General features: G+C 33.9%; 1 long non-coding RNA gene and 1 pseudogene across 2 annotated transcripts; both read left to right on the top strand.

Annotated features, from left to right (window-relative positions):
* Window positions 1–7,139: 7,139 nt before the first annotated feature.
* On the top strand, window positions 7,140–9,037 carry LOC145100563 (strychnine-10-hydroxylase-like; annotated as a pseudogene).
* Window positions 9,038–10,206: 1,169 nt separating this feature from the next.
* Window positions 10,207–13,558, top strand: LOC145100562 (uncharacterized). 2 transcript variants are annotated; one of them, XR_013705126.1, is made up of 6 exons: window positions 10,207–10,508; window positions 10,617–10,741; window positions 11,262–11,545; window positions 11,629–11,867; window positions 11,961–12,235; window positions 13,055–13,558. It is a non-coding gene; the product is annotated as an uncharacterized LOC145100562 (long non-coding RNA). The 2 variants fall into 2 exon arrangements; XR_013705127.1 differs by lacking the exons at window positions 10,207–10,508; window positions 10,617–10,741 and adding an exon at window positions 10,957–11,142.
* Window positions 13,559–13,942: the final 384 nt, after the last annotated feature.

The raw sequence follows: 13,942 nt of genomic DNA, 5'->3' as shown, positions 1-13,942 counted from the left end.
TTCTTCCTCAACCACTTTCTCACTTGCTTCATCATCACTATTTGATTCATGAATCTCTGCAATTACTACTTCCTCAATGTTCAAAAACTTCCTGCCTTGTATTTTCCAATAACCCCAATACTTCACTAAATCTCTTCTCATAACCATTTTCATCATAATCATGGGATGTTTTCTTTTCATTTTCCACCTTTTATACAAAGCTATGTTGTTGGTTTCTTTAGCAAGATTATTAGAATTACTGGGTCCCACCTCATCTTGATTCTCCTTTGACTCTGTGTGCTTGTCATCTTTGATTGTCTCCTTATTTTCACTAGTTTCAAGTACAAAAAAAATATTTGGTCCTTGTCTATCTTTCTTCATAGATTTATTTACATCATTTTCAATCTCATTAGAAGACCTTGTTGGATGTTCTACAACTTTTGTTTCACCTACAACTTCTTTAGCATCACAAACAATATTATCATCTTCCAATTCATGAGAAGATCTTATTGGTATCTCACAGCTCTTATGATTCCTTCCCATATTCAAAGAAACTTCTAAAGCACTTACATTTTCCATTCTAGCTTTAAAGATTTCTTTAATCCAATGTTCATTTTCTTTCTATTCTTCACTTGTGCTTATCCATAATGGTTAACCTTTTTGTTATTCTCTATTGAGTTGCCAATTTTTCCATGGAATATCCCCGTCAGGTCTGTGTGTAGCTTTGCAATCCTGTTTGTATCACGTGCACATCCATTGACATATGAAACATCTATTCGATGCCCACTAAAAATAAGGGAAGGTAGACACTAGGGATGTCAACGGGGGCAAATGGGACGGGGATTCCATCCCCCGTACCTGCCCCCAGAATTTTCCCGTTCCCCCGTCCCCGTCCCCGCCCCCGAAATCTCCATCCTTTCCACCCCCGCCCCGCCCCTGAATTCCCCTTCTGACCTCCGCCCCCACCCCCGATTGATTTTGGGCTATCTTAATTGGGTTACAAGAAATTCTTGTTTGGGCTAAAAGAAACTATTTCTTGGGTAACAAACAGATATTTATAACATAATTTTACATATTACAAACAAATTAAAAACATTTTTTTTGTAGAATTTTTGTACGTAAAAATCATTTTATTGTGTATTATAATTATATAATTAATATATGTCAATTTATATAATTAATTAACAGGTCCCCCACGGGTGTTTCGGGACGGGACTTCCAACCCCCACCCCCGCCTCCGAAATCAAAACGGGGGTTAACCTTACCCCTGCCCCCGCCTCCGTCCCCTATTTTTTTCAACAAATGCCCCCATACGTGACGGGGTTCCACGGGACTTTTTGACACCCCTAGTAGACATATATACAATTGAAATCAGCTTACGATTACATCTTTAGTCCCTGTGCTATAGCAATATTTTCAGATTTGATCCAAAGAGGATTATTTTTTTCCTTTTTCGGGAATGATTCGGTTGAAACAGGGACCAAAGGAAAATCAAAAAGGTTCCTTGTTGTACCAGATCTAAAAATATCATTATAGTCTAGGGACCAAAAAGGAAAAAAAGATTCGTTGTTGAACCAGATCTAAAATATCACTGGTGGACTGGGACAAAAATGTAATTTACTTGATAATCTAATCAATGGTTGAAATTTGAAAATACTGGACAACTTAGACGAACTTACTGCAACATGAAAGCTATTTATTTGTTCTTTGTTCATAATATCACCATAACTTCATTTAAATCTTTTTGGTGTTTGGTTTGGTTGAAATCTGAAAGAAATGATATTTTGTCACATGTTTTGTTGATAGAATTGGAATGGAATTCAGTTCCATTCCTTTGTATATTTCTGTTTTTACATGAATATAAATGATAAATGGCAAAACTACTCGTTTTTGTAGAACACAAAATGGAATTCAGGTTTTGAATATTATAAACAATGATAATTACCCTTTCAAAAAATATGTATTCTTAACAACGAGAATTCCTTGGGACACATAATGAAATGTTTAAATTAAAAAGGATTTTGTGATTTCCAACTGAATTCAATTCCATAGTCTTTTACAACCAAACAATGAAATGGAATTCCAAATCCCATGGAATCCAACAAACCAAACACCAAAAAGATTTAATTGGGTTATTTTTGTTAGTTGTTTCTGTTTTTGTAGATTCGTGGAACAAGGTTGATTTCTAGGACAGAGTTTACAGATAACAACTCACCAGAATGGGGTAAGATTCCAATCATTAAACTTAAATAAAAATCCAAATTTAAAGATATATAGAAACTGAATTATGAATAGTAAAGATTCATTTGGTCTGTGATTATCTTTCTTCAAAGATTCAGTTACATCATTTTCAATCTCTGAAACTCTGTGTTGCATTCCATTCAGACTCCTGTTTTATGTCTATTTTGATTAGAGAAAATGAGACCTGATTAAAATCAATATTGCTAAATATGACAATATATGTTATATTGTTGATAGGAAACTAGATATTGTCTACTCGAAAATTGATCATGAAAGTTCATTGATTGAAAAAGTTCAATTCCAAAAGTTGAAAATTCAAGAACATACAGAAATACCAAGGAATAAAATACAGAAATCTAATAGATTTTGCTTGTTATTCGTATGGATTGAATTTGTTATTAGCATTGGATTATGAATATATATATATATATATATATATATATATATATATTAAAATTTTCAAATTATACACAAATACAATATATTTTTCTGTATATATTGTTACAGTTTGTTATTATTTGAAGTATTTTACTACCGTTCACATTTTATAAATTATTTGGCCCATCCTAAAACAAAATTCTGGCTACGCCACTGATATTAGCGGCGACTTTGATGAGAAATAGCGGCGGTTTTTGTCGCCGCTAATACCCTTTTTTCTTGTAGTGAATATTGACATGATCGAGAATCCTCGAAAAATTGCATCATTTATAACGGTTTTTACATTGATTTGTAGATTTACCTTGTGACAATTATTAAGTGAGATGTAAAACATACAAGGTGATGAAGTATAAAGTTAAGTGATTAAATCTGATATTGGAATTAGTCATACGAAAAAAACGTGAAGGTATAGGTTATATAGTGACGAAAATTTATTTAAGCGACCAAAGGGTTATGGTCATAATTTAATTCTCGTTTTGTCACTAAAAGTAAACAATATTCATAATAAAAATAACTTATAATTTGTCGGTACAAGTTGTAAAATATCAATGTTATTATAAATAATATATGATGATGGTTGAATTTATTATGTGATTAAATGTAAACAACAATCATTATAAATGATTAAACATGTGACTACATGTAAACAACAATAGTAGTGATAAAGTATTAACATGTTTTGAGTGTTTATAAGCTACACAATATTCATGCAAAAATAAAGTGTTTCTGACTATATGTATTTTAGGGTGATTCTTTGTCTATTAGCAAACATTGGTTATCATAAAAGATGAAAATTATATACCTACAAGTTATTTCTGGTCACAGTGAAACTCTTAGGGATATCTTATTAATATAATTTTGTTTATTTAAATTGTTCATGACATTCTATTTATATTATTCTTCTAACTTAAGTGAATGGTTTAATTTCGATGTCAAATACTTAAGTATATCTTATAAATCATTATCCTGCACTCTGGTTTAATTTCTTCCATACCATGTATCATATCTGAACATGATTCAGATTTTTCATAATTATTGTTTATGTGTCTTCTAATGTAGCTTGTGGTGAACTATTATTGCTGACATCATCAACTTCTTGACCTGATTCCACATTGTTGTCACTTCGGTCAACTTTGTAGGCTTCTTCTATATCAATTTCTATACGATTTGCACCACGGAAGCTATGGATGCTCTCACTTTCTTCTGCATCATCATAATCACTCGATGTATTCTCAATTATTTCCACATCACGAACATCATAAAACTTCTTTTGTGTCTTCTTCCATGTGGCTTTCTGTGTCACTTTCCTCTTTCACTTGTTTTTCTTTCTCAACCACTTTCTCACTTGCTTCATCATCACTATTTGATTCATGAATCTCTGCAATTACTACTTCCTCAATGTTCAAAAACTTCCTGCCTTGTATTTTCCAATAACCCCAATACTTCACTAAATCTCTTCTCATAACCATTTTCATCATAATCATGGGATGTTTTCTTTTCATTTTCCACCTTTTATACAAAGCTATGTTGTTGGTTTCTTTAGCAAGATTATTAGAATTACTGGGTCCCACCTCATCTTGATTCTCCTTTGACTCTGTGTGCTTGTCATCTTTGATTGTCTCCTTATTTTCACAAGTTTCACGTACAAAAAAAATATTTGGTCCTTGTCTATCTTTCTTCATAGATTTATTTACATCATTTTCAATCTCATTAGAAGACCTTGTTGGATGTTCTACAACTTTTGTTTCACCTACAACTTCTTTAGCATCACAAACAATATTATCATCTTCCAATTCATGAGAAGATCTTATTGGTATCTCACAGCTCTTATGATTCCTTCCCACATTCAAAGAAACTTCTAAAGCACTTACATTTTCCATTCTAGCTTTAAGGATTTCTTTAATCCAATGTTCATTTTCTTTCTATTCTTCACTTGTGCTTATCAATAATGGTTAACCTTTTTGTTATTCTCTATTGAGTTGCCAATTTTTCCATGGAATATCCCCGTCAGGTCTGTGTGTAGCTTTGCAATCCTGTTTGTATCACGTGCACATCCATTGACATATGAAACATCTATTCGATGCCCACTAAAAATAAGGGAAGGTAGACACTAGGGATGTCAACGGGGGCAAACGGGACGGGGATTCCATCCCCCGTACCTGCCCCCAAAATTTTCCCATTCCCCCGTCCCCGTCCCCGCCCCCGAAATCTCCATCCTTTCCACCCCCGCCCCGCCCCTAAATTCCCCTTCTGACCTCCGCCCCCACCCCCGATTGATTTTGGGCTATCTTAATTGGGCTACAAGAAATTCTTGTTTGGGCTAAAAGAAACTATTTCTTGGGTAACAAACAGATATTTATAACATAATTTTACATATTACAAACAAATTAAAAACATTTTTTTTGTAGAATTTTTGTACGTAAAAATCATTTTATTGTTTATTATAATTATATAATTAATATATGTCAATTTATATAATTAATTAACAGGGCCCCCACGGGTGTTTCGGGACGGGACTACCAACCCCCACCCCGCCTCCGAAATCAAAACGGGGGTTAACCTTACCCCCGCCCCCGCCTCCGTCCCCTATTTTTTTCAACAAATGCCCCCATACGGGACGGGGTTCCACGGGACTTTTTGACACCCCTAGTAGACACATATACAATTGAAATTAGCTTACGATTACATCTTTAGTCCCTGTGCTATAGCAATATTTTCAGATTTGATCCAAAGAGGATTATTTTTTTCCTTTTTCGGGAATGATTCGGTTGAAATAGGGACCAAAGGAAAATCAAAAAGGTTCCTTGTTGTACCAGATCTAAAATTATCATTATAGTCTAGGGACCAAAAAGGAAAAAAAGATTCGTTGTTGAACCAGATCTAAAATATCACTGGTGGACAGGGACAAAAATGTAATTTACTTGATAATCTAATCAATGGTTGAAATTTGAAAATACTGGACAACTTAGACGAACTTACTGCAACATGAAAGCTATTTATTTGTTCTTTGTTCATAATATCACCATAACTTCATTTAAATCTTTTTGGTGTTTGGTTTGGTTGAAATCTGAAAGAAATGATATTTTGTCACATGTTTTGTTGATAGAATTGGAATGGAATTCAGTTCCATTCCTTTGTATATTTCTGTTTTTACATGAATATAAATGATAAATGGCAAAACTACTCGTTTTTGTAGAACACAAAATGGAATTCAGGTTTTGAATATTATAAACAATGATAATTACCCTTTCAAAAAATATGTATTCTTAACAACGAGAATTCCTTGGGACACATAATGAAATGTTTAAATTAAAAAGGATTTTGTGATTTCCAACTGAATTCAATTCCATAGTCTTTTACAACCAAACAATGAAATGGAATTCCAAATCCCATGGAATCCAACAAACCAAACACCAAAAAGATTTAATTGGGTTATTTTTGTTAGTTGTTTCTGTTTTTGTAGATTCGTGGAACAAGGTTGATTTCTAGGACAGAGTTTACAGATAACAACTCACCAGAATGGGGTAAGAATCCAATCATTAAACTTAAATAAAAATCCAAATTTAAAGATATATAGAAACTGAATTATGAATAGTAAAGATTCATTTGGTCTGTGATTGTCTTTCTTCAAAGATTCAGTTACATCATTTTCAATCTCTGATTCATTCCATTCAGACTCCTGTTCTATGTCTATTTTTATTAGAGAAAATGAGACCTGATTAAAATCAATATTGCTTAATATGACAATATATGTTATATTGTTGCTAGGAAACTTGATATTTTCTACTCGCAAATTGATCATGAAAGTTCATTGATTGAAAAAGTTCAATTCCAAAAGTTGAAAATTCAAGAACATACAGAAATACTGAGGAATAAACTAAACAAATCTATTAGATTTTGCTTGTTATTAGCATGGATTGAATTTGTTATTAGCATTGGATTCTGAACTTAAGTTACGATCTTTTTTCTTGGCACAATTAGATTGAATAAAGCCGACAATTGAAGACCTAGTCGTCTTGTACTGAATTTTTTTTAACATGTTCACAAAATCTCGTTAATTTGCCAATCTACTACCGTAAATCTAAAATGGATTGCGTATTTTTTATTTAAGAATATTATATTTTCCTAATCATATTAGTTAAATGAAATATTTGATTTATTTTAATAAAATGCTATAATTCCATATGAAGCACCGACAGTTGGCATTAGTGTGCTATGACAAATTAATATTAAATTATAAATAATTAAAACTATTAAATTTATTTTTAGTGGTGATGTTGTTTAAATAAATATTTGATCATATTGGTTAATGTTATTTTTTATTTTTATTTTTCATAGAAGCATCCAAAGTCTTACCCTCAAGGGTAAATATGTCCAACAAACTGATGTAGACGTAGATATAAACCGATAGGATCCACTTTATTGTTAAAGGTTGACATGATTGATCTTTTAAGGATCAACATAAGAATTTACTGCTATTATCTATTGGCAAATACAACCATGCATTCAATTTGCTCACTCAGCCATGGAGTTCTACCTCATAGTATCAACTATTGTTGCAACAATCTTTGTCTCTATTCTTGTACACTGTTTGCTACTCCCTATCCTCCACAGAAAGAAGGAAAACACAGGGAAGAACCTAAAGCCACCACAAGCAAAAGGGGCATGGCCGATAATCGGACACTTACACCTTTTACGTGGACCTGACCTACCTCACAAGGTTTTAGGTGACATGGCAGAAAAACATGGCCCTATCTTCACCATCAAGCTTGGTGTTCATCAAGGTTTGGTGGTGAGTGATGCAACGATTGCTAAGGACTGCTTTACTACCAATGACAAGGCCTTCGCAAGTCGACCGAAAACAGAGGCATCAAAAACCATGGCGTATAATAATGCCGTGTTTGGCCTGGCTCCATATGGGGACTATTGGCGAAAAATGCGCAAGATGGTCGTGTTGGAGGTTCTTTCTCAACAAAGAGTTGAAATGATTGGATATATTCGAGCTTCTGAAGTTATAGCATCCGTTAAAGAGTTATATGATGGCTGGGTAGCGAATAAACCTACTGAAAGTTCATAGTCACAGATGGTAAAGGTGGAGATGAGTCAATGGTTTGGGAACTTGGTTTTAAATATTATGGTTAGGATTATTACAGGAAAAAGGTTTTCGCCAAATCATGAACAAGGGGTTCAATTTCAGGCTGTGGTAAGGAAGTTCTTTGAGTTAATGGGGGCATTTGTGCTTGCTGATTTTATACCTTATCTCAACTATTTGGACGTGGGTGGATACAAAAAAGTGATGAAGAATACTTGGAAGGATTTGGACAATATCTTTGACCGATGGTTAAAGGAGCACAAACAGGAGATTAAGTCTATACAACAACATGAAGCGAACCAAGACTTTATGCATGTGCTAATTTCCATTCTTCGAGGTGCTTCTGAAGATCAATTCCCGGGTTTTGACCATGATACAATTATCAAAGCGACAAGTCTAGTAAACTCAAACTTTTTATCTCATTGTTTGGTGATTACATTAAATATTTCTTCAGCCTTTTAACTATATAACCTAATCCACGAGTGTTTAATTTGTGTAAACTCCTGTTCACAGCAAATCCTATTAGCAGGCGTTGACACGACATCTGTGACATTAACCTGGGCTTTATCATTGTTTGCTCAACCACCCAAAAACATTAAAAATTGCCCAAGATGAAATTGATGAGCATGTTGGAAAGGACAGACTGGTGGAGAAGTCAGACCTAATGAACTTAGTCTACCTCAATGCCATCATCAAAGAAACATTACGATTATACCCAGCTGGACCTCTCGCTGTTCCTCACGAGTCACTGGACGACTGTATTGTGGGTTGCTACAGCATTCCAAAAGGAACTCGTCTTTTGGTAAATCTTTGGAAGTTGCAACGTGACCCAAATATCTGGTCAGTTCCGGAGGAATTCAAGCCTGAGAGATTCTTGACAAGTCACAAGGATATCGATGTCAAGGGAAGCCATTATGAATTGCTTCCTTTTGGTAGTGGTAGAAGAATGTGCCCTGGTGTTTTATTTGCCCTTCAGGTTTTGGGTTTAACGCTAGCTCGTTTGATACAACAGTTTGTGCTCAAAAAACCATCAGACGAACCTGTTGATAGGACTGAAAGCATGGGGGCGACTAATGGCAAAGCAACACCACTTGATGTTCTTTTTGGCCCTCGTTTACCCACTGATATGTATAAAGTCGGTTAGTGATATATCAACTTCAAATCGCATACAAATCCCATTCAATTAATCATTCTCCATAAAGCAATCAATTATGATGGGGGCAAGCAAAATAACCCAGTTATGACAGCCACTGTTGAAAGTGAATGATCTTGAGTATGGTTTTTGAATACACCTATTATTTATATAGTAATTAATAAAACCTTGATAATTATTATGTAATGAAGTCATGTGGTTGTATTCTACTGGTCTCGTTTATATATGTGTTGTGTACCGATCACATTCCATATGATAATGTTTTCATTGTCACAATTAAGTTTATATATGTGTTGTGTACGGATCATTTTCATATGATAGTGTTACGAAAAGTATTTTTCAACTAGATTAAAAGAATAGATGATTAGGATGAACAATGACACCATGGTAAATAATGGAAGAATATTTAAGTGTTTTCCTTATTGAAGCAACCGGTAAGGTATATTGGAAAATTAATATGCTGAACAACTAATAAGGATATCATGGATGTTCAGGAGTACAAAGACCTATATGAATCAAATTTTAAAAATACATCAGAAAATCCATTAACAAAGGATGATGATGATTTTGTTGCCCTACCTCAAGGTTAGGTTCACTTCTGCTTAAGCTTGTAATCGAATTTGAAAATTTCAATTCACTACAAGAAATTTCCCTTTTAATGACCAATTATTAGTGACCACCTAAAATCTGGTCACTAATATCATCATTTAGTGACCATTTATTAAGTCGTCACTGAATTTTGGTAATGCTACAAGTTTAGTGACTGATTGTTTGATGGTTGTCACTCTCCGGTCACTAAGCGTAGAAAAAATATCATATTTTAATATCATTATTAGTTTAGGGACCAAAAATAATGGTCACTGCATTGAAGGCCTAATGACAAAAAAAATGGTCACTTAATTAGAGGCTTAGTGACAAAAAACAGTGGTCACTGAATGCTCTTCTTTATTCGAACTCACCTAAACGTCATGTGGGATGACGAAACAATATAAATAATATGGTCATTGAAATACAAAATGAAAATAGGTTCAGTGACCACAAAAAATGGTCACTAGTTATGTATAATTTTATTCATAGCGCCTAACTCTAAAAAGGGATCAATGTATACTTACTTTTAACCGGAAAAAGATACGTCAAAATAACCTTAAAAAATCACCAACATATAGTTACTTTTAACGACAATACATGTCATCAAACCACAAGGGTAAAAATGTAACTTACCTTAAAATACAAGTGGCAATACAACATACAAGACACGCTCACACGCAGACCATTTCACGTATAAACGGATGCAAACCAATCTCTCCCATCGTTTCACCGTTGTTGTCATCCACCATCTGCAAGCCATAAACCTTCCCCAATCTCCAATTCGTCATCGCCAAATCCAATTTCTACTACCTGGGTTTTTGTATCTGCCGAGATTTTCAAGGATGTTCGGCGACCAACATTGTCTATACCCAAGTCATCACGTTATCAACAAAGTCCGAGAAGAATTCATCAAAAATCGTCGTCTTGGCGAAAGCCTTACTTCTTACTTACGACAATGTTTGTCCCCACGCCCCCTTCCACCGATTGGCGCCGCCACCTCCTTCCCTACATCCTTTGGTATCTCTTTCTCTCTATCTCAATCGCTTTCCCCTTGTGATTTCATCGATTGGATGAGATTTTGAAAGAAGGTTACATGGATAGTTGAATGTATGTTCTTATGATCAGCATCTTAGGGACACAGCTCATCTTCTCCCCCGTTCAATAGAATGTGCACAACAGCTGTTCGATGAAATGCTTACATGAATTGGGAGTGCATTTTGAGTATATCTATCTCCATTTGTTCATAATTGGTGAGCTCTCTCTCTCTCTCTCTCTCTCTCTCTCTCTCTCTCTCTCTCTCTAGTCCAGGTGTAACAAACTCATCCTAATTGTGCATTAGTGAAGTTTCTTACCATGTTATGGATATAATTCATTGGGTAAAGAAATTGCAGATTACTGACTCTTTGAAAAAAGCTTAAATTTAAAAATCTCGTGTTTGTGTCTTTTTATGGAGTCTGGGAAGTCGTTCATTTTGTGCCAACTGGAAGCTTGGTTAGTTGAGTATAAGGTTAGGAGAGGTGCCATGCGGACTGTTGAGGTGGAGGAAATTGATGAAAATGATGATAGTTGTGGGCTGTGTGGTGATGGTGGTGAGTTGATTTGCTGTGATTATTGCCCCTCAACTTTTCATATAACATGCTTATGTGTATAGGTGTGTGTATGTGTCTTGCTTTCCCTTCATTTATACTTTTACTTTCATAATCCTTTTGTCTTTATTTCTTAATTTATTTGGCTATTTGTATCCCATTTTATGTGTCTTGTTTTTTCCAGGAGCTACCTGAAGGCAATTGGTATTGTTCAAAGTGCTCTTGTTGGATTTGTGGGAATGTGGTCAATGATAACGAGCCTTCAAGTTTGGATGGCCTGAAATGTTTGCAATGCGAACATAAATGTAAATTTTAATATAAAATCATTTATTCTTTCTTGTCAATATCTAAAATTAAAACAACTTAGTTAAAAACATCAACATTTTATTTACATACCACGAGGAATGTCATGGAGAAACCGGAATAGAAAGAGACTTGATTTAGTTCTGTGGGGAAAGCTGCAAGGAGGTAAGAATCGAAATCAAATTGGAATTGGAATCTGTGAATTTATTTGACACTATTAATAACTTTTGATCTTGATTTTTTTATAGGTTTATTTCGGGCTTCATTCCCGGAATGGAATTATGAATTCCATTTCCGATGGTTTCTCGTGGACCATTCTGAAATGCATACATGGCGACCAAAAGATTAATTCCGGATTGGTTGCTTTGAAAGCTGAATGCAAGTTGAAACTGGCAGTTGCACTTACAATTATGGAGGAGTGTTTTCTTCCCATGGTGGATCCAAGAACAGGCATTGATATGATCCCACATGTTTTATACAATTGGGGGTGAACACTATTACCATTTCATGATTTTTTTTTTCATTAATTAACACAGCCTTTTGGAGATAATTATTTCGTTTGATTTTTTCTTCAAATCAGAATTTGCACGTCTGAACTATGAGGGGTTCTATACAGTGATCTTGGAGAAAAATGACGTAATACTTTGTGTAGCATCATTAAGGCATACAAATTGGTGATATTTTCTAGCATTGAATAGTAAATGGCCATTTTTCCCTTTGACCTTTTTAACCCTATGTTTGAAATTTGTGTTCATGATTCATGGGGTAAATGTTGCGGAGATGCCTTTAATTGCAACATGCAGCAAATATCGGTGTCAGGGAATGTGTAGGCGTCTCATGAATGCTATTGAAGAGGTAATCTTTTCATATTAATTTATTCGACATAAAAGTTTTTATATTAAATCTTGCTAAATTCTGGAGTTAATTACAAATTTCTCTTTCGTTTTGGTCCAAGGGTTGTTAAATCTAACTACTCATGATGTTGGTCTTAATAACATGACCATTTTGCCCTTGGACCAAATCACCAAAAAAACATATACCACATGGGTCAAATTGCTAATTTACTCATAATATCATTATTAAATTATTTTCTAAGTTATAACGTATTTTATTCTATAATATAATTTTTTTTAGTCAAAAGAAAATATAATATGAGATTGACTATTAACGTTGTTTATTTATTTTTACCAAATAAAGTATTTTTACGTTAGAACAAGATCCTTTATAATTTAGAAAATAAAATACGTGATAATTTATGATTGGTTGACAAAAACATTTTTTTAATTTCTTTTAAACATATATACTTCAGAATAAAATAATACAGTACGTTATAATTTAGAAAATAACACATGTTTTATTTTCTATTAACTAAATAAATATTTACACAATAGCATAAAACACGTTATAATTTAGGAAAAGAGATACGTGATAACTTAGAGAATAATTTAATCATAAAATTACAATTGGATTACAAATCTGGTCTACTGCAAAATAGTCACTTTAATAAAACTGAAGGCAAAATAGTTCGATTTAGCAATCAACTTAGGGACCAAAACAGCAACAAAACGAAACCACAGGGAAAAAATTAGTAACTTGGACTAACCACACTCACAGGGACAAAATATGTAATTCGTTTTACATAAACTCTTGTAAAATGAAAATTATGGTTTTCAGATGCTCAAGTCATTCAAGGTTGAGAAGCTGGTGGTATCTGCGATCCCCAGTTTGGTTGACACGTAGAGGGATGGATTTGGATTCACAGCCTTGGAATCCCATGAAAAAAAAGAGCCTCACAAAAAATAGTTCTTTTCCTATAGATTGGTTTTTTGTTAAATAAAAGATGTTCAAGCATTATGGAGGGTGCTATGCCTGAGTTTCAAAGAGGGGTTAAAAGTTTTCAAATTGATGTTGACCAAAATGCTAGTGATGAAGGAGAATAGATTTCACTGCTACTAGAAAAATCTGCATAACCACCATTTCATGTGCAAAAGACAAGAATACCCTTCTCATTAAACATAAAACCTAAATGATATCATTTTGTAGGCGAGTAGACAGTTAGAGATGCAAAAGTCAATTAAAATTGCCTTAGAGGAAGCTAGTCACAAGGCCTCCCCACAATCTATATCACATTCTATGGTAACTATTATTTGTGTACAGTTTATAAAATGAGAAAGCCAGTTAGAATTGGAATACTTACTGTTTTTGGAAATCTGTTTTGGTGGTTGCTGTTCTTAACTATGCTCTATGATTCATATGATGTTCTAGCCATTTCAGTATTGTATACCGTAGGTTTGCTTAAAGTTACTTAAATTGGTTAGATAAAAGAAATTGCAAAAAAAATCAGTGACTTTTTTTACCGAATTGGATAAATTAGTGACGACTTTTTATGGTCACTAGTTGGATAAGCTAGTGACGACTTTCTATGGTCACAAATCGGTTGAGAGTGACAACTTTTTATGGCCACTAATTAGATAAACCAGTGACGACTTTCTATGGTCACTAATCGCATAAGAGAATGACGACTTTTTATGGTCACTAATTAAACAAAATAGTGACGACTTT

Source organism: Lactuca serriola, chromosome 4, assembly GCF_051521515.1.
Source record: "Lactuca serriola cultivar US96UC23 chromosome 4, Lser_US96UC23_V15, whole genome shotgun sequence".
Classification (NCBI taxonomy): Eukaryota; Viridiplantae; Streptophyta; class Magnoliopsida; order Asterales; family Asteraceae; genus Lactuca; species Lactuca serriola.
Note: the sequence above shows the minus strand (reverse complement) of the source record. Positions and strands in the feature narration are given on the sequence as shown.